At 37.6% G+C, this 22,059-nt stretch overlaps 1 long non-coding RNA gene across 1 annotated transcript; it reads left to right on the top strand.

The window, feature by feature from the left end:
* The first annotated feature begins 9,705 nt into the window (after positions 1-9,705).
* On the top strand, positions 9,706-21,812 carry LOC119155348. The gene is made up of 4 exons (XR_005106690.1): positions 9,706-9,769; positions 18,141-18,191; positions 20,048-20,163; positions 21,745-21,812. It is a non-coding gene; the product is annotated as an uncharacterized LOC119155348 (long non-coding RNA).
* Positions 21,813-22,059: the final 247 nt, after the last annotated feature.

Genomic DNA, 22,059 nt, shown 5'->3' with positions numbered 1-22,059 from the left:
AAATGAATGCATAATGGAAATGGCCTGTGTTTGAAGGGGAGTATGGAAGAAAGCATTGTTTGTTAGAGAGGAGTTACTAGATATTAATTAAAATCAAAATGATGGAGCTTCCAAAAATAAATATTGAAGTACTTGACATTTTGTTTCTTGTCTCCTTCAGAGGTATTTTTGTACCACTTCCTTTCCTTTTTGAATAATATAACCTTTGTTTCCTTTACAAAATACTTTAATTTTTTGCCACTGTACTTAATTTTCAGAATGGAAACATGACCTAACAAGAGTATTGTTTTCTGTCGAGATAAAACACAATGCATTCCTGTACTATCTTTCCCTTGTTCTGTCCCTATTGCTAGGCAGCTATTTGCGGTTCTTTTCAACCCTGTAAGTAGTGAGGCACTGGAGGAAGAAAAAAAAGGAAGAAAAATTGCTTTTTTTAGCTGCAGGGAATAAATACCTTGAATATGGTCACAAGTGGGATCAAAGGTGCAAACAGGAGCACCATCCATAATTAAAAAGAAAGAAAGGAAAACAGAAATACACCAAAAGAAGAGGCTGGACCAGAAAATGCATGGGGAAAATTCCAACTATTTCTCTCTCTGGTATTAAGGTCAACCAGATAACTTGTGTTTTAATACTCTTATTTTCCCTTAGTCAGAACTTGCTCTACTTACTACTATTGGGCACCGGTTGAGTTCATTCTCCATGTTATTAACTCATTCTTATCATAAACTGCTAAGCTAGGCTCCCAGTGAACTTTTCTGCGAACCCTGTCAAAGTTCAGGGCCTGAAGTCAGAGATATCTCTTATTCCTTTCCACAGAATATTCCTGCACATTGCAGGGTGTACTTAGGGGAAGTCTGTCAGCAGTAATCTCATATTACCTCCCCTAGATTTTTTTTCATTTCCTCACTGTCTTTACTTTTCTTTGTGGTCAGTCCACATGTGTCTATAGCAGTATTTGGCAGGACCTGCTAAGTGGGTGGCTGGGCGGCTGCATCCTGATGAATGTGCAGGGGGTACACAGGTCAGCCACCGGCGTGTTTTGCAGTGCAAGCAGCACAGGGCCAGATTGCTGTACAGACAGAGGATTAACTATGTGAAAATACAATTCAGACAAGACCCTTGACAAATTTTATGAAAATTATCTGCAATGAGGAATTTGAGGAGGCACTCGGTGCTGCAGTCAGCACTAAATCCCTTGTATTTTACAACCCAATAATCAACCTGCTGCTGTGATTATCAGAGTGGAAGAGGATGAGTGGCGAGAGTAAGTGGCTGTTGGTGTGGTGCCCAGACCTACCAGGGCCCTGAAGCAGCTCCAGCAGGAAGCTATCCCCATTTTACATCCTTGCAGTCTAAGCAGACAATGAAGATTTGGGGAAGAAGAGATGCATATAGAAGGTCTTAATTCAGTTGCCTTTGTCCTATATTTGTTCTGATCAGAATCGTTTCTTCACTCTTTTCTCTACTGTTCCAAAGCCAAAGAAAAGATAATCGTACCAGGAGACATAGTAGAACACTGTCACTGGAGAAAAATGTCATCTAACAGTCTGCAGCTTTACCAGCATTGATTTATTCTACTAGGGATGCCAACAGTTTCAGTAAAAAATCTCTAAGAAAATGTCTTAGTTTTTCTTTTCCCTTCCTTTTCTTTAGAAAAAGTCCCATTTCTTGCCAGCAGGAGACAATGTTTTCTGGCAAATGGAAAGGTCTGCTTCTGTAAAACCAGCAATGACAGCAAGCTTGGGTGAAAATACCACCAAACTGGTCTTTTCAATTTTAGTTAATGTTTTTTTTTCCAGTTCCTTTTCAGCTTGTGGGAGCTCCTAGACATTTTTAGCAAACCGGATACTCCTGGGGAGGTATGAAATCCTATGAGTGGGAATTCATCCATTAAGAAGTGCTACATAACTACTACACCAAGATCATGCACGAAATCTGAGACCTACCCAGACTTCCTCATGCTTTTGGCTGTATCCTGCCAGAATTGGTGTGATCTCATGAGCCCTTCTCCACTCTGGCAGTGAGAGAGAGCTGGCAGTGCCCTGGAGAGTGGGCTATTACATAGCAATGGCATGAACGGTTTCCAAGCCAAACAGGATATTAAATAATACAGGTATTGGATAAGTTCAGTCAGTTCACCTTGACTGCAAAGAGAAATGAAGATTGGAAATGTTCCTTGTCCTATAGCTCTTGTGTCACCCTCCCAAAGTGGCGCTGTGTGATAAAGAGGTACAGCTGAGGCTAAGCTGCTTTTAAGCTCTTAAGTGACTGTCTTCCTAGGATGAGACTAAAGTAAGCAACCCAAGCCTATCCTCTATCCCCAAACCTCTCTTCATTCCCTACTTGCAGCCTTTAGTGACCCCAGGTCAGCTGAACTGGAGGATCCAGTTTGGAGGCATCACTCTGTTGACACATGTTGCGTTCATACTTACCTGTTGAGCTCTTTGCTCCAAGATATCACCAAGCGCAAATTATTGAATAAGAACCTCCAGAAAATCACGTTTCGTATGCTCTAAGAAAACATTATTACTGTAGGCAACTTTCAAGGTTATAAAGGTTAGATGTGCTTTTTCATCAGCACAGAAGGAGGGGAGTGGAGTGAGGGGAAGAGATGTTCAAAGGACAGGCTACTCTGCACACAATGTGGAATTCCAGCGTTTCCTTTTAAGTTATCTAATGCAGCCTTTCAGTGGCAGGAGAGTGGTTGGTTTGTAATGAAATTCAGATTCTAGGAAAAGCTGAAGTCTTGCTGTTCAGTGACTTCGAAAAGATTTAAGGATCACTGATCCACTGCCATGCTTTCTTGTACGTGACGGGGAGGATATCTGATTAATGACCTGTGACACAAGCTTCACCTGTTCACAGGAATGTGCATACCAGCTGAATACTAAGATGACAAAATAATAAAGCATTTTGTATGGCTTTTATTGAAAAAGTGTGTGGTCTGGAGGTCAGTTTAGCAAGTGCAAATACATGGTTATTTTTAATTACACATAAGCTTTTCTTATCCTCTGAAATAGCAGACAGGATTGGGAGGGAGATTTGCCATCAAGTTAGACTATGGACACACTTGTTCTTGTTTCTTTTATTGGTCTGGAGATTTTCCCAATGTTAATCCTTTTAGAACTCAACTCCACAGTTGATTTTTTTTTTCCCCTCCTTTTTTTTTTTTTTTTTTTTTTTTAAATGATTGTGCTACAACTGACTCCTTGTTATAAGCCTGAATCCAGTCTTTTGTTTAGCGGGGATAGACAGATTAGACACACATCTGAATGACCTATTATGCATTGTAAGGACTGTGTTTAATTGGGAAAAAAAAAATAACAGCTGCTTAATTTATGGATATGCACAACAGGACAAACAATTTCAACGTGGCAAGCAGAACGCTCATCATTCATAGAGTTGGCATCACTTCCTCATGCATCGCTATTGCAGTAGGAATCTCTTTCTGTCAGAGTTAATTTAGTGGTTTTGAAAGGTGCCGGCTGGTAACCCTGGAGACTGCAGCCCTGTGCTCCCTGCGGAACAGGTGCAGCACAGGCAGTGACGGGGCAGCCTCTGCTCCAGCACCAGCACTGACTTGCTCACAGCACTAGGAGGGAAAATCACCACAGGAGAGAAAGCGGAGGTGCTGTGTCCCATGGCCTGTGGTCGGAGATTTTCAGCAGTGGGGTTGGTTTGGAGGCAGGCATCTGTCTACCAGGAACTGGGCTCTTCTCAGAAAGGTGGCAGTGGACATTCAATAGATAGTAATGAAGCTTTTGTCACTACACTAGCACCTTCTCTTTTGTGCGGAATTTGCTCATTTGAGGAATAATGTCCCTTTTAACCCATAGATTTGATATATGCAAGAAGAAAAACGACTGTATGACTGGAAACATGACTACACAGTCAGGTAGTCTGTGCTCTCAGTTCTATACAGGCATTGTGCTGTACTCAATCTTTTGCAAGTGCCTTTCAGTATATTACTTGTAAACATCTATTTAATTTTTATTATTTTATTTCCTTTTTACATTTTTTTTATTCCCAAAATATTTTCTCTAGAGGCAAGAAAGTATGTGTAGTGGAGGCTATGATTTTGACATTAATTTTGGTGTTGATTCTTTTCTTTTTCTTTTTTTTCATTTTTTTCTCTTTTTTTTCTTTTCTCTTTTCTCCTTTTCTCTTTTCTTTTCTTTTCCTTTCTTTTCTTTTCCTTTCTTTTCTTTTCTTTTCTTTTCTTTTCTTTTCTTTTCTTTTCTTTTCTTTTCTTTTCTTTTCTTTTCTTTTCTTTTCTTTTCTTTTCTTTTCTTTTCTTTTCTTTTCTTTTCTTTTCTTTTCTTTTCTTTTCTTTTCTTTTCTTTTCTTTTCTTTTCTTTTCTTTTCCTTTTCTTTTCTTTTCCTTTTCTTTTCTTTTCCTTTTCTTTTCTTTTCCTTTTCTTTTCTTTTCCTTTTCTTTTCCTTTTCTTTTCCTTTTCTTTTCTTCCTCTTCTTTTTTTTGTCTTCTTTTTTTTTTTTAAATAACTATGTATTTCATAAAGATTGTAAGATCACAGAAATGCACATGGAATTAATTTCTGTCTTCCATTGTTGGGGATGTTCTGTCTTCTAGGTAGACAACTTGTAACTGCCTTTCTAGGCATTAAGTTACTGAGAGCGTGAAGCTATATTTTAAGGTTGTGTATTCCAGAATTTTATTTAATCTTCTAAAAATATTGGGCCCAGGCTATTGCTTATCTTAAAAGTAGTAGCGGATAATTTCCCTTGATTTAAGAGTCAGTAAGAAGTCACTGTAAGAGACAATAGATTTGCTCAGGGCAGCTCATGTATTACAGCATGTTGTACTAATTGGAGTTTCCTAAGGTGTGATGGCTTCATGCCCAGGAACTACATGGCTGTAATCCAGCTGAGAGGTGACACATGTAAATAACCAAAGGCTGGGCTTCATCTGCCAAGATGGGATGGAGCCTTGTAGCAATCAGTGGTAATAGAAACTGGTGCTTATGGATAGTGCTGTGTAACTTAGCTGTATCAAGGAATCCCAAAACTCTGAAGCTATGTATTGAACTGCCTAATTTGAGGCCAAAATTTTCAATCAGAGAAGAATGTGCCTTCCTTCATATTCTTTGTAATGCCTTCCACTGCCCCTCAGCACTCTGTCTTTTTTAGATTCAAATGCAGCCGAATGTTTTTATAAACTGATGATCTTACCTAAGCACTTTGTATACTGGAGATGTGGTAAAGCATAGGAAGAGCTGAATATCATCGTTGACATTTATTGACACATAAATCTAGATAATCTGACAAATTCACATTGGTGATTGAGAATAATACAGAGGAGGACTGGAGAGAACTGATTCTTGTGAGATGCCACAAATGAAGTAAAACTTCTCATTATTACTGTTTGAGAAGGTCTGAAATCCGTGTACTCTTGTCACCTCTTTCAAAAGATACCAAGACATCTAAGAAACTGTTTAATGCATTTGTACAATAGGGAGGAATATCGTCAACTTATTACAATTAAAGATCCATCACTATTTCTAAGCAGTTTCAGTTTCATGGTCCAGTTTTACTCTAGGTTGTTTCAGGTCTAGAATATTTGAAATCCTTTACTTTATTTATACTTAAACTTTGTCTGTCTCATTTTTGAGCCTTTTAAAGTATACATGGATTACCACTACACTCTAGTTGAAATGAATTGGATATGCAGGGTAGGCTTATCAGTGAGGCCTGGGAAATGATGGCATTTCTGAAGAAGAGAGAAAACAGTCTCAGTTTATATTGCTGACTGGCATGAACTCTTATACCAGAAATCAAAGGGATTTCTGTCCTGTAACCATCCACCCACAGCTCTGCCACTCCCTGATGTGCAATATGGTTCCTTAGCCTCTTTGGCCCATCAGCCCCACTACTGTTGCACTGCTTGAATTCTTCGTAGCTAGACTATTATGATAGTCCTTGTTATAGCAATGCATTGCTTACTTCAGCCAGGAATGTTCTAGGGTTGGGATTGTTTCTGGTTTTCTTAAGTTAAGAAAGATAGAGGCTGAATTCGGAAGTGTTACGATGCAGGATGTGATGAATGTGATGAAATGCCAGGACTGACGGTATACTATTGCTCAGCAGCTCTGGGCAGAGCAGCCCGTGGGGTCTGGGAAGGCTTTTCAGTGGATGTCATCTTTAAGTGTAACAAGGTAATAAGTGTGACTCAAGTCCTTGACATTATTGAGTTGTGTGTTTCAAAACAAATCTTTATTATAATCAATAATGCCTGAATAACAGCATCTGGTATTGAAGAATTTCAAGGGTATCTTGTAGGTTTAGCAAATGAGAATCTACCTTGGATCTAATTATATAAGCTGCTGTCCTGGCACATCTCATCTGGATAGAAGTAGGCAGTACTGGGTATTTTTTAAAAGCCTGGTCTTACAAGATTTCTAGCTTCACTGGGGATGTCCATTAGGTATTTAAAAGTTAAGGAAGTTACTGAACCTCCCAGCCCTCTGAGACTAACTCTTCACCAGCTGCACAGACCATTAAATATATGTATCATATGTTGCATTTTATAAGAAAATATCTAAAGCTTTTTTTGCAGTCTGAGGGCACTTAACCTCTGGGCAGGATAACATAGCCTCTGAATTAGGCTGCCAAGGCAGTATATCCTTTCTTTTCCAGCCTTTAATTTTCAGGCAAAGCCTATGTATCCACTACTCCAGATCAACATGTGTATTATTGTTACAAAATCTGATGTGCAAGTCTTAGGATTCATTGCAATGAACTGCAAAACTTCCTTTGATTTCAGCAGCAGATCCTCTTTGTATTGGCACAGTAGGCTAAACCTCATAAAAATAATTACTTACATTTCTTGTATTGTTAATTATATTCTAAATTATTAAATTGATGGCATTTTCTAAATGCAATTTATTTTTCACCATCTATTGCTTCTAGTCGACTTCCTGTTCAATTTGGACAAAGAGAAAAGACTGATCTTTTTATTTTCTGATCTGCATAGAATCGTACTGTTTGGGTTCACAAATAATGCAAAGGAATGTTAAAAACCTAACAAAAATGGTCTTAACTGGCATCATTACCTGTGATCCTATATTTTTTGCACATTGATTAGCATGAAAATCATAAAAACCTAGATAAACCTCAGCACATTTCTTTCTATGGGAAGTTCCCTATTACATAGTGGACAACATTACCTGTTAACACGAAAGTAGTCTACTTGCCCTACTCTTAAAAGCTAAATTATTGTTAAGAAGGAATAGCGACATGAAATATGCTCTCTAGCTTCAATAGAAGGGAAAAATTATTAAAAAAAGTCTCACCCAGATACAGACATGATTTTGATCTTTGGACATAATCCATTGGGAGTTTTTCATTATTATTTTTTAAAGTTTAAAAAATGAAGGTTAAAATATGGTCTGAAAAAACTGAATATAGAGTGCATTTTTATGCAGCACTGCATTGTAGAAAAAAAATGAAATGAATGGAAGTCTTCAGCATAATAATATCTGATAAACTATAAAAACTGCATATATCAAGCAAACTGCAGTTTACAAGAAGCAGACTTCTTTTATGCATGTGCATAAGGAACTAAGAAAAGACTCATGCTTGAACATAAATGAGAATTTAATTGACAACTCCCGCAATTATCTGTGTAACAATACAGTCACATAATTAGTTTTAAAATAAATGTTTAAGCCAAAGATTATTATAGAAAACTCAGTTTTACTGCAACAAAGACTAGGAAGTGACAGGAAGATACTAAACTACAGAAATGTGCTCTTTAATCATTCTCAAAATATATTAATTTTACCCACTGTGAAATCCAAGTGGTTTGTTTCAGCAATGTTAGCATGGGAAAAGCAGTAGCTGAAGGAGACTTGAAAATGGTCACTAATATGGTAATAATTGTGCAAGCAACCAAATGTCTTATCCCAATATGAAGAGTAGATGAGGACAGTATGTGCTACAAAGATACCACTTTTCTCAACTTTGGGTGTAGTTGCATCTCAGCTAGCAGTCTGCCAACGCAACCAAAATAATTGGCAGCCAAACTTGCCTGTTTGCATCAGGCTCTTCTGTTTCCCAGTTCTTAATTCATTTCTACCCCTGTGACATACAGTAATGCTATTGGAAATAACTGTATATCCATGTGCCACTACCATTGAGAAGGAATTTCTGCCAGTCTAATTGAGAAAGAAGTTCTTGGCTTAATTATAGGAAGGAAAGTACCTGGTTATTTTAAGATCAGTCTAGAAATTGTCATCTTGCTGATAGTTTCTACTCTTCATATAACTCATATTATAATGCTTCCATGTTGTGAGGCCTCACAATGGTCCTGGAGCTATCATCCATCATTAAGGTAAAAGTTAGTTGGATACAGTTTTAGAGGAGGTAAGAATGAATCCCTTATGTATAAAGATGTGCTACATAAAACTATCATGAGTATTTTGAGGTGTCTGCTGTCTAAATTCACACCTTACTTCACTTTATCACTGATACCTCTTATATATACATCACTTACAGCCTCAACATGTAAAGTCACCACCTATGTCACTGCTACTATCCTCAAGCTAAGTGAAACATTCCAGGGAATATTTATAAAGTCTAGCTGCAAAAAAAGCTTGGGATTTCATAAAGATATAACTCTTTCCTGTTCTTACCTTTTGTGCTTTTGCTTACTGTGTTTCCAGTTATTTATTTGCTGGCCTTTCCTTTCATTTTTGTTGCATACCAGTATATTTTTAGGTTATTGAAGTTTGAATCGAGAACTTTTAGCACATCCTCATAGGAGATGGGAGATGCCAGGGATAAGGAAGGTTTTATGGTAAATGCAGTTCTAATTCCAAATTAAATGTTCAGATTTTATTTACAAATTCTTGTTTTCTAAACATTAGGCCAAAAATACTACATTTTTCAAAGGACAAACATTTTTTTCCTAGTCCCAGCAAAGCTGATTCCCCGCTTCCTTTCTTTTTTAAATTAAATGGAGCACCTGCCATAGGACTGAAATTAATTGAATCTAGCAAAAATTGTGTGGGAAAAACAGATTTTAAATTTTGAAGGATATTTTGAAGACAATCTCAGAGTTAAAACATTAGAATGGTTTCAGTGTTCCACTGGAAACATTCCCCTGCTTCATCTAATTTCTTTTATAAACCAAAAGACTTTTTGCTGATATTCTGCCAAATACATATTTTGCCTTTTTTGAGGGGTCTGTCTGGAGCAGACAACTGATCTAGTTGCTGTCTTGAAGTCCCATGCACACTGGGGATATGTTGTTGGCTCTAGCCAGCTACTTGAAGGACATTCTGGGTTGCCCCTTATCTTCAGTAACTCTGGCAATCAGACGCATGGGGGAGGATAATCAGCCACTGAGTCTGCAGGATTTGGAGAGACTTGGAAAACCATCACAGAATTTTGTAAATGGGGGAGGAGCAAAGGAAAGGAAAGGAAAGTTCCTTATTCCAGGCAGGACATCTGGTAAAGATATTTGTCCTATATGACAGGATTTTCCACCTGATGGTGTGTCTAACAATTTTTATTCAAACAAATAGCTTTCCTTGAAGTAAGGAAGTCATTTTTAACCTCTTAAAGCCAGAAGAGAATCTTCCTGCTAAAACAACAAACGCTGTACAATTTTATAAAACCTTTGCTAATTGTAAAGCTATTTGATTTGTTTTAATATTTCCTTTTTTATTTCATTTTGCTTTTGCAATTGATTTTTAAGCTAAAGAAGAAGAAACCTTGAGAAAACAGAAGGCAACTGCTGTTTTCTGTAAGTGGCTTTAATTCATTAGATCTCTTTATTCAGTGCTCACCCCCTCCCTCCCCTATTACAGCAGCTTCTGTCTTATGCCACAAGCAAATATAATTTCTGTTGTTGCTTCTTTGCAAAATCCAATTTGTTATGATGTATTATGCATGCCAGTATAATTGCAGAGGAGGAGTTAAACTGAATGACAGTTTAAAGAGGTGCATTCCTTTGGCTGTGTCACTCACAAAGAGAAGCAAAAAGAAAAGTGGGACAAATTGATGCCCTGATGAAAGTATTAATCTGCTAAGATTTCAGATGAAACAATGGGACTGCCCTAATCAAGCCATATCCTCTAGAGAGCAAAATGATGACAGGGATTTCTGATACACAGAAGATTACTATAGCCTCAGCAGCAGTATCAGTGGTGATATCTACCGTATTCTTTGTGTATACATTACTAGCAATTAAAAAGGTGCTTGTCAGTACCAATCTTAGCATAAACCATTTTTTTCCAAGATATGTGAGAGTTTTATGAGATCATGTATAATGAGTTAGTCTTTTGCCATTTGTTTTCTTAGAAAGAATAGAATAAAATATGTAATAATAATAAATAAGAGCAAAACAGCAAGGTAGGTAAGTATTCCAAGTGAAATCTCTTTAAAGAAAATGTGTAAGATTTTCACTGCAAATGAGTATAGAGGTTATAAATACAACAAATTACACCTTTGTAATTCTGATGCTGGGGAACATGATGTATCCATTAAAATAATGGTAAAGTGTTTTATACTTTGTATTTTCTTCAACAAATTGCAGTGGTAAAAAAGCAGCTTTTAAAGTCAAGCTGTTATTTTTTTACTCTTTACACCACTGAAATACAATTCCTTTGTAACATTTTAGAGATAACTGTTCCGAATATGTTTGTGTCAGTTGTTTTTGAGCTATTTCCTGAGTTTTTCGCAGACAGTGAGATCAGACGGTAACAGATATGTGGGGCAGGAAGATTTAAGCAGTAACCTTTGATGCACTGGGTACTTCAACGCTTGAAACTTTCAAAGTTACTCACAGCTGCCTACTGTGGGAAAGGACCCTGCAATCCAGGCTGATTCTTCTCCCCAACTACCTGGCATTATCCTGCCCCAGGACTTCAAAAGCACATGAGAGAGAGCTCCTCACGGTCCTTGAGCAGAGGAACGGATTTATTGTTGGTCTAAACTAGTTACACTGGTCTCTACAATACAGACAAAGTTCATGCAACAGGGAAGTAAGACAAAACTTTCATAGTCTTTATCTTGTAGGAATTAGATAAATCAGTTCTTCAAATGAACAAACAAAAGTTTTGATGGTTGAGCTAAGCGGGAATGGACAGCGGAGTTGACTGGCCAGTTGTACTATCATACCAGCTCTCCTTTTCAGGGGCATTGCATTTCAGAATAAAAAGCCTGTCCATTTCTACTGGTCATCATGAGCTGGGCACTGGAAACTTGCCTGTTGCTCCTGGAGCCTCTGCTCATTAAATATTCAACATTTGTAAGGGCAAATCACCAATTTGCTTGCTCAGTCATGTAAAGCTATGATTTGTGGAAGTCTGGGCTCCCCGTAATTGTGAAAACCACCCCCCTGAACTTTTCACCATGTCTCAGTATATAAATTCTACAATCCTTGTTAAGAACAATGTGAAATCTGAGAAAAGTAAGTGTGCCAGTTAGGTGTGAGTACTACCAGATGAGAAGCCAGTCTGACATTGTAGGTGCAACATTATGAGGTCTCCCCAAGAATCCTGACATGGAAGAAATAGTAACTTGGGGTTTTTTAATATATTTTTTTAATAGAAATGTCACTATAGTGCCATCACCTACTGTTCTAAGAAACATTGAATTTTTCTCCTTAGATCTGAGTTCAGACAGAATCAAGTCCCTGCATACTTATGGATTGAACAGGATCCTGTGATAATAGTTTTATCCCAGTGAAGATCAATTCAAAGAAAAAGACCTCACGCATTAAAAGCCTTTTCTGAGTGCTAGTTAGCAAGTCCATTATAAATAGAATCTGTTTATTATTTCCTCAGAGTTGTCTTATCAAATCCTCATAGAAATGAGATCTATCTAAAAGCGTCTTTAGAAATTGCAGACATACAAATTGAAGCAAAGTGTTGCTATTCATGAATATAATCTTTTTACAGGATATTTTTGTACAAAGGGAAATATTATGTTTGGTAATTTCTTTTCAAAGAGACACTTTAGGCTTCTGTAATAAATAGTACTGTTATCAACACACATGAACAAGAGTCAAGTGACTACAAATTCTTATAGAAGTGTCATGTACTTCAGTAACAAATATTTCTTACAGTCACAGGGTTGTATGGTCCTGAATAGAAGTACTCAGAAAACAAAACAAAACAAAACCTTTCCAAGTTTTAAGCCTTTTTTGTGCCGGCTACCCCAGCTGGTGAAAAAGTAATGTAGCAGTACAAGTATTGCATGTGAATCATCAAAGCTGATGACCTAGATTTTCAGAATACTCATCTTTCCCACTGCCTTCAGTGGGTATGTGGGTGCCAAGTGCTTGCAACTGTCAAGCCATCAGCTCAGGTGAGAGCAGTCTTGCCCAGTCAGCCTCACAGAAAGCATCCCTCCCAAGAAAAGGTAAAAGAATCAGTATACTGATGCATTTCAGAAATACTGAGCTGCTGAAAGGACTGCATAAGCTTGCTGAGGATAGTCCTGGTATCTGTGTGGCCTCAGGATCATGGCCCCACAGAATGGAAATTGCCAAGGCACAGTATTTCACAGCTGGGAGAAGCATAGTTCTCTCTCTAAAGTTCCGGTAGTAAATGTAAAGCTAAAAAAAAAAAAAAAAAAAAAAAGATTAACTTCACAGTTCCTTTCCATTTCATAGTGGATGAGACACTGCTCATAAAAGTCAGCACTGGCTTCTGACATGGAAGTCCTGGTGCATGCGTTCATTCAGTAAAGAATCTAGCATACATAGGATACATCAACTAATTTACTTTAGAAATCAGCAGTGAAATTATTAGAAATCAGTAAGTGGTCATTTAGTTCTTTTTAACCACAATATTATCTCTGAGTATTTTTATTTTTCTACTCTTTTGTTAGAATGTCTGCTGGACAGTGTGGTTATTACAGATTCTTCTACAAAGGTCACTCATTTGCTCTCACCAAGTAAAACACCTTTGGTCAGGTATTTCATTATACATATAAACAGGCAGGGAACGATTAAGCGAGACCTATAAAGTTTGGCTCAGGCAAGCTTTTTTACAGTGAAGAATGACCTTGTTCTTAAAGTTCAGTTCAGAAGACAAAGCATTGCCATTTCATGATGACTTCTGTAACTGGAGTCAAAACACCTTCAGTGCAACAGGGGTGGAAGATGGGTCTAATCCCCCCAGCCCACACTGATTTAGTTTCTTCATGCTGCTCTGAATGATTCCTGGTAACTGGTTGTCCAAGGAAACTATACAGGCAAGATTGGATCATGAATTTATCAATATAAAGAACTTCAGTGTTCTTTGGGAAGATTCCCTTTGTGGAAAATCGAAGGAAAGAAAAAAAGACACAGCAGCCTTGCAGTAGGTTATCCATAGAATAATCCCTACAGTTCAGTTAAGTCATTTCAAAGGCGATTTCTATTACCCTGTACGTATGGCACAACAGGAAGAGGCTCCGCATGTTATTACAGGAAGGTGAATCATTCACTGTAAGGTGCCTTTCCCTTATTGCTCTATGTGTTATAGCTCAAAGAAGAACAAAAAGCACCTTTCTTTTAAAGGCATTGTATTCCAGTCGCTATTTAGAGTAAGTAATTTGAAAATAGCTGCTGGCATTGTTTTTCATCTGCTACTTGGATGGATAGGTCAGTTTGAAAATGCTTCCTTCCCAGACATTTAAATATAAGCTAGAAGTGTAGTATTAACCCTCTTTTTGTAATCCTTTATCTACACCATACCATGATAAGTGAGCATGATTATAAAGAAGGTCTTGAGATAAATTAATCACAGGTTCAAAAAAAATCAGTATCAAATATTACATAATTTACTCTGGAGTATTTAATACAGGAAACTCTTTTCTTGTTTTAGAAGTAGCTGGTACAATTCTTCACGTTTTTAAGTACTGGAACTTCCCAAAAAATTTCAGTTTTTATCATCTTGTACTGTAGACAGTAAATGTCTATGGAAATAGCAGGGTAACAGTTATTAGAGAATAAAGAAGACCTCTCAGTCATTAGTGAGCCCCCTTTCAACAAAAACGATGTTGTTTTCTGTTGAACATGTACTAATGCCTTATCCTGGGAGACTTCTACATTAGGGCACTGTCCATTTCAGAAAAAGCAGAAAAAATATGAGAAAAAATTCTTGGCCTCTGCACGTTCCACCTGATCCCATGCACTCTTCAGTTGCATAAGGGAATGACCCCGTGCATGTTGCAGCTTCAGAAATGCACCTCCTGTCTGCACAGTGTGTATTTCACGGGCAGGATTTAGCTCTGCACTTGCTAAGACATTGCCATGGTTTCACAGAACAGCCCTGGCGACAAAGACTTTCAGAAGTCAAATGCTGGTCTCAGTGAATCACAGCTTCTTACCTAGACTTTGATGTAGGGTCACCCCACACAAAGTGAAGAGCAGACAAGGACAGAGTAGTCCCGTTGCTTTCACTTGCAGGTGTTCCATTCAACTGGTGCAACCTGGAGTAGTCCTGAACGTGTTGTGAATGTCATACAGGCCTTTAGGTCATCTTCTGGCTTGTGCAACCCCAAGCAAAGAGGGAGGAGCAGAGGATGGGCAGCCCCAGATGGCAGGCAGCCTCCATGACTCACAGAGCTTGCTCGTGCTCGTGCTCTTGGCCCAGAGGTAGCGTTCTGAGCAGTACGCGGAGTAAGTACGTAAGAATTTCTCTGGGGTGATGGTTCGGTAAGAAGATTAAACATGAATCCAACTCGAAGCTCTGCCATGCGACATGCAGAATTCGGGCCTGATTCAAGACTGAAGACTTTTTCTTCTGTTTTCTGTGCCTTTATGATTCATCTGAGTTTATTTCTTTGTTCTGAAATTTATTAAAAGAAAAAGTGTATATCAAAAGGGAAACAGGTTTCACAATGTTAGCTTTGAAGCTTGTAATCTCCCACAGAAACTCCACTGAAACTTCCAATATGGTTTGCCCCAGAGAGGGCAGGTGAAAACATGATTTGGAACAGCGTGACAATGACTCTCAGCTCCAAATGCATCAATTAAAAAGAAAATCCTTCTGCCCACAAATTCTGCCTGTGCTCAATTAGAATGAAAATGTAACAGAAAACTAGATGGATTAAGTAGTACTTATTTTTCTTTCTCTCCAGTAGCCTAAATTCAATATAATGCAACTTTGTTGTTTTGTTTGTACAGATCTAGTTGCTTGCTTGGTCAGGCATTTCTGTCCCAGCCTTCTTCAGCTATAAAAGCTGCTAGTGGTGCTTGCATTCTTTTCATATTGTGTATACAATGAATTTGTATTATCTATTGTTTGTTCTAAACTTCTGACTTTATTTTGCCAAGGCTATCTGTTTTTAAATTAGTAATTTTCACTCCCTCATGCAATTCTTCTAAATTACTTTTTGGAGTACTGGCTATTAATATTTTAGGTAGCTTTGATGTCTTACTTTATAGTCTTCAATTTTATTTTACATTTCACAGGTTCCTAGTTGCAAATAATCCTACAGGCAATTTTCTCACATTGCAACTATTTCTTGAAAGATGCTAATGTAGCAAGGCACTTGCAATACTGGGGGTTAAGTTAATCACCCAAAATGAGCTGTATTACTGTCAGTCGTATATAAAGACATCCCATAGTGAATTATGAGGCAGACTAGCATTAAAGCTCCTTTATAAAATACCAGAACCTGAAAGTGTGCAGAAATAAACATTCGTTTCAGAATCTATTGAGCTAAGGAATCTGTTGTTTGTTATTTCTGGACTTGAAGTTACCAAACAAATGCAATGTTTGTTTTTCCTTTAAGAAAACTGCAATATTGTTTCAAAAGCCTCTCTGAATCAAAAAAGAAAAAACCCCAACTAATTATTACCTTTATGTTATTGTATTTGGACAGGAAAAGGAGTTGACTGCTCTCTGTTCAAGCTAAGCGTGACACCCAAATAATAAATTGATAGATTAGATTACATCAATTAAAATTAAAATTGGAACAATTCTTGTAGCCTTAGACTTATTTTCAAGTAGCCAAAATATATGTGCAATAGAAATATATGCTAATTTATTCTTTATATAGTATAATTCACAATATGTGTTTAAACAGTTCTTCAAAGAGACATTTTAGACTTCTACATAGTAAATGTCTGCCAGATATTTTTACATGTCCCCTAGAATTTCCAATGAAGTAAACTTCAGCTAGGTTCCATTGGGATGTGAATGATGAAACTTTTATCCAGAAAAATTGAACACTGTGCTGGAAATAGATCCTTCTGTACCTAGAACTAACAAGATGCTATCAAATGAGGTTTTCCTCTGCTCTAGCTGAGCACAAAGAAACATTTAGCTATGCAGGCTGAAGAACATAGTTAGGATCTTCTGCCAGGTCTGATTTTCGTTGGTTGCATCATGTGAAATGCTACAGCACTGTTCTGTGTGGGCAGTAGATTAAGGAGTTTTGGACAGTCTTAATGTGTTCTGTCAGAAGGATACTTTCTCAGCAGACTGACTGCTTAGAGGGAGGCAGAGGTACAGTTCAGGGCTGCATTTTAAAACAGCTGTTCAGCAGTACTTACAATGATCTAGGTTTCTGTTTCTTGTCTGGAAAAAAATTGAAATAAGATTTAGTTACATTGTAGTGATATGCATTGTTATGAGAACAAATATATTTTGAAGCAGAAAGATAGAGAGTGTGCAAGAGAGGTTTACGTGGAACACAGTATTTATTTGCCATGCATATTTGATATGCGATCATTAAATACGCAATAGAAATGTCAACATAAAGTGCTGTTTAGATCCTCCTATAAAAACAAACTGCATTGGTATTAAAATTGGAATGCACTAATCTTTGGTTAAATACAAGCCTTATTTGCTATCCAGCAAAGAAATGTTTGGTTGAGTGTTGTTAAATAACCATATATTTAGCCTAATTTAATTTGCCCTTCATTTACAAAGTCTGATAGAGTGATACTGTGTCAGTGTATTCAGCACTTTCACATACAATCATCTACCACTGTATGGGGACTTTTCCACTCTCACCCATTGACATACAGTCACTGTTATCACCAGCCCAAGCCTAACTTAAAAGTATTTTGAACCATGGACAATCCTTCTTACAAAGGGGAGAACACATCCATCTTTTCAAGGAATATTTTTGTATGACATAACAGTCATCTGACATAAACAGAACAGATAAATCTGTTCACTAGTAAAGTAACATTTGAGATAGGTGGCTGCATTTGTGAGTTGGAAATTAGGATGAAATGCTAAATGTTCCTACGTTAGGGTATTTTCATTTGGGTGGGTTTTTTGGCTGGCATATCCATGCTGACTTAAAAAGTTATTCCTTTCACCAGGCTGGACTCAGGCTTTTAAACAGCATTTATAATGATGGTTTACATGTACAGAAAAGATTCTTCTTCAGCAGTCATTGGAAAGGTACTTTTAATCAGGGTATCCAATTAGGAATATAAAATACACCATACACAATTGCCATCCAAAGCTTACCTGGACCAGCAGTTTATAGGGAGCTTTAAATTGGAGTTTATGCCCTGCAGCATATCTCTTCCTTATAGTCTTTGCAATTATTTCATTCACTGTAATGCAATCAGGAATATTCCTACTGCATATGTATCTAGTATTTTGGGAGGAGTCTTACTGCACTATATTATTAAGTTAATAATATTTTGAGAGTTCCATAGGTGTACAATTTACCTAAAAAATGTCTTTCTACAAGTCTTTCGGTAGGTTTACCCAGCAATCATTCAAGTGCCCGCAGTGTAATGCGGAGAAACCTGAGCTAGATTTAAATTCAAATACCGGTAACAATCTAACCAAGGCAGCACTGGGCTCAGCACAGCCAATTTACTTTGCCGAGAAGCTGGGTAAATTAGCTCATGCTGAGCTCTGTGCTGCCGTAGCTGACTGCTGGAAGTACCCAGGCTCACTACTTTAAAGCTAGTGTGGGTATCTCTCTGGTGTACTGCAGTCATTGCGGATGTACTCTTGCAGTACAGTGTACACATGCACTTAAATGATTACTTTTCTGTTTGGGTATGTTCCATCTACGTTTTTGTTGGGTATGTTCCATGTAAGAATTTCCTAATTTCCTTGGCATTATTGTTATAATTTTTATCATATCCCCTGTTCTGTTTCTTTTGGAAAACAATTTCAATTTTTAATTGGTTTTGCCTTCAGCCTCTTTCCAGTCCTGCCACGTGTTTTGAGTTGGAGCAACCAGAGTAAGAGGTATGTTACCTACTTCCATGTGCTTCATACTGCTGTCTGTATCTGCCACATGTGGATGTCTTTCGTCTAAAATAAGTATCAGTGTGGTGCCGCCCCAGATGGTAGGGAGATGTAGTTAACACAATGCCATCATGATTGTTCCTCTCCGCAATGTGCCTGTGCCCAGTGTCCCAAGCATTGTACATAGCAGGTTTACTGCATGCCAGTATCCTGAAGGATGTAGATACCACATATGTTCTAGAATGACAAAAAGCTATAGTGTGCACAAGATATGCTGGCAAAAATTAAATTGATGAGAAAAATCAGAAATAAATTTTGAAAAAATGAAAGCAAGAATTACTGATGTTCAATCATTTTTATATTCCTTCTCCAAATGTTGGGATGCCTGTTTTTTTCTCCTTTTCCTGTTCCATTTCTTTGTCCTTTTCTGCTCTGTCCGCTGTGAGTCTGACTTTAAAAAGATGCTTTGATTGATACAGCATACTCTCAGCTTGTTAAAAGCACACAAGGGTTACACATTGCTTGTGATAGAATAATTAAGCACATACCTTGGTACGTGAGAAATACAAAGGAAAATTAACACAACATTTGTCTCATTCAGCAGGTTTAATACAGTTATTTATTTTTAAATATCTGGTGAAATAGATACTACCATGAAGGGAGCCAGGCAGGTAGACAGAGATGCAAGCAGGTCTCTGAACTTTATTGTTTTGGAGGATTGATGAAAAATTATAATCTTTGGCAAAAATTCTGAACTTTATGAGAGGAGAAGGCTGCAGAAAAAAAGGTAGTACTGTATTTAGGGATTTCATTACATCCTTCATTACAGATCAAAATGAAAAAACAGGATTTTAATAATGAGGTATAATTCAAAATAATTAGACAATTAGAATAAATGCCTCATTAAAATAATGAGATTTGTGTGCTATATAACATTACATATTTTTTCCTCATTCCAAAATATGGAAGTTTTGGTCAATACGTTGAGCTCCCTGGAATGCTGCTCTGCGAAGGGTGGCTTTTATTATAGCAGGGACTAGCCCAGGCCGCGTGGCGCTGGTGAGTGCTGAGCTCTTGCCGCTCAGAGGGACACAGCATGTTTTTCAGAGCAGATTGGCAGGGACCATACACCTTAGCTCTCCTGAATTTGTTTTGGAAAGAATGATGTGAATTTTGTCACTTTAAAAATGATCTTATGGGGAAATAGCCAACGGTAAAATGGGTGTTAGAATGACAGAAACATCCTGCCCTCCAGGCTTTTTCATGAAAGAAAAGTATTTCATTGCCATTTGAAACAAGCAGAGACATATATTTGTTTGCATTCTCCTATCGCAAACACTGAATCAAAATGGTATGAAGATACAGGGAAAGCCATTACCAAGCTGAGCCGAAAGATGCCAGGTTTCAGCCTGAGAGAAATTTGTAGCCTGAAGTTATAAGCCACTGAAAATAGGTGTTTATAATGGAAGTGCCATCTTAACCTTATCTGTAGTGGCACTACTGCTTTGCTATAATATCTCCTCTCCTAGCATCTGTGAAATTGTAATCTGTCCTATGGCTGGTAACTGAGGAGATGATGAAACCCAGGGATATGCTCTGAACTACCTTAATTTATCTGTACTAGGTTTTTACTGACACATAAAAAAGGAAGGTGAGCAGGGGGCGAGGGGCTGATGTCAGACAGCTGAGTGCCTCAGACGTGCTTGGGAGAAAGGGAAATAGGGCACCAGATGACTGTCTGCATCAGTCACCAGATTATCTTTTTATACCTCAATATTTTTTCTTTCTCTACAGCAAATATGGAACAGAATTGTTCATTATATTTGAAGGTTTCATCTATGATATTTGTTTTTCAGCCTAGTGGACCTAAAAGCAAGCTGGTGTAGGACATCATAGTCCTGCTAATGAAGATGTTATCTCTGCAGACTTTCTGCTTTACTCAGCATTAATGCCATCCAGCTGCTAAATAGTGGTATGTGCTACACTGATTCTTTGTAATTAAAATAGCTCTTCTGTCACTGCCTGTATCATGTAAGCATGGTGAGAGAGACCTGTAATCCTATCTTTAAAAAAAGTCACGGTAAATATTTTTGTTGTATAACCACCTAGTTATTTTTGTCTCCTAAATCATTCAATCACCTCCAAATCATGAGTCAGCCTTATCTGACGGTTTTGTAAATTGAGCGATTGTATCTTTACTCACACAAATTATCTTTAATGGTCCAACAAATTAATTTGTTTTTCAGAGTGTTGTGTTTCTATCCATTAGCTCACAGTAATATTCAAAGATAGAGGATTTGACTCCTTAAAAGTTTTCTTACAAAATTAACCATTTTCCCATTTGAACACGACACTTAAATATTGGAGGGTATAAGTGATGTGAGCCTCTCATGTCTTTACCTGGGGTGAGGACCAAACAAAGTAGAATTTCAGTCCTGCTATCACTCTGCAGGGCAGTTCAGACAAATCTGATGAAGCTTTGGATTTGATTCTTTACTGGAGAAAGAAATTGGCAGAAAATTCTGTTACCCAAAATGACTAAGTTTGAACTACTCCACTTAGCCTATCTTTCTGTAGCCAGTTTTCACGTATTTCATATGCATAACACAGAACTACTAGAAAGAAGGGTCTTTTGGACAATGCAGCATGTACCTAGCCCTCTGGCCTCATTCTCAGAAATTACCCTTATTAATACCCTGCCTTATATTTACATTACCTTCTGATTCTCTTTACAGCTGTGTGAGTGCTCTTATTCTGGTTTACGCAGATACACAACAGCCATCAATGATTTCTCAGCACTTCACATTATTCAGACTTTGCTAATTCTGGGAATTATTTGACTGTAAGGGACTACATTTGCCTGAGGGTGTATAGTTTGTTAGTGACCCTGGGGACAGCCAGTGTAAGCAGAGCTGGAGAGACAATTCATGTGGGTGCATGCATGTGCGTTAAGGAACTGTACCATGGAGCTCTGAGCCTATGTGAAAAGAGCAGTCATATTTCCCATACATAGATGACATTTATAATATTATTTCCAAATACACTAATCCCATTTTTTTTTCTGAAATAGAAGTATAGAAGGTTATAAGGAGCAATCTAAATTAGTAGGTATTTTGGAAAACAGGGGATATCCTAGAATAAAGGGGGACGCAGATCTAAATTTCACCTTTAGGCCAAGTGTAATTGTCAGGAACATTCAACACTGAGGTTGCAAATCATTAGCTTCACAAGGATGTATCCAGACTTTTTCCTATATGGTATCTTGTAACAGTGTTTGCCTAATTATCAGAAGACTGGTTCAAACTGTCTTAATTTTCTTTTTAGTAGTGAAATATAATTCTTTTAAAATTGGCATTACGATTTCAGATGTCTCCCTCCAAAAAAATGCGATTGCCGTGTAAATGATGTTTAGATTAGCAGGTTGCTTATCTGAAATGTTGGCTTTTCTAATACTTGTTAAGACACTTTTAGAGTAGTTCCAGTCCAAAATTGCCATAACTTTTCCCATCCTATTTTCCACATATCCTGACACTTTCTTCTGTCCGTTATCCAGATGTCCTTCATTACCAACGTAACTCTCTGATCAGCTGCAGCAGTGCTGCAGCAGTGACCTGAAATTGGAAGACAAGATCAAGTTTTAAGAAGAGCTATTTTTTTTATTTTATTAGTTTACAATGAGCTGTACCTTCTTTGGCAACAAACAAATGAACAAAGAGACTTTTACCAGCTGTTTGGCTGCCATGTGCTTGCATGCCTAGTTTTGAAATTAGAGTTGTACTTCCTAATAGGTAAGTACAGAACTACAAGTGAGTACAAACGTGCTTCAAGGAGCACATATATATATCTATGTATGTATGTATGTATATAT

The sequence above is a fragment of the Falco rusticolus genome, chromosome 11, assembly GCF_015220075.1.
Source record: "Falco rusticolus isolate bFalRus1 chromosome 11, bFalRus1.pri, whole genome shotgun sequence".
Taxonomy (NCBI): Eukaryota; Metazoa; Chordata; class Aves; order Falconiformes; family Falconidae; genus Falco; species Falco rusticolus.
The sequence above is the reverse complement of the archived record's forward strand: the minus strand, read 5'-3'. Positions and strand labels throughout refer to the sequence as shown.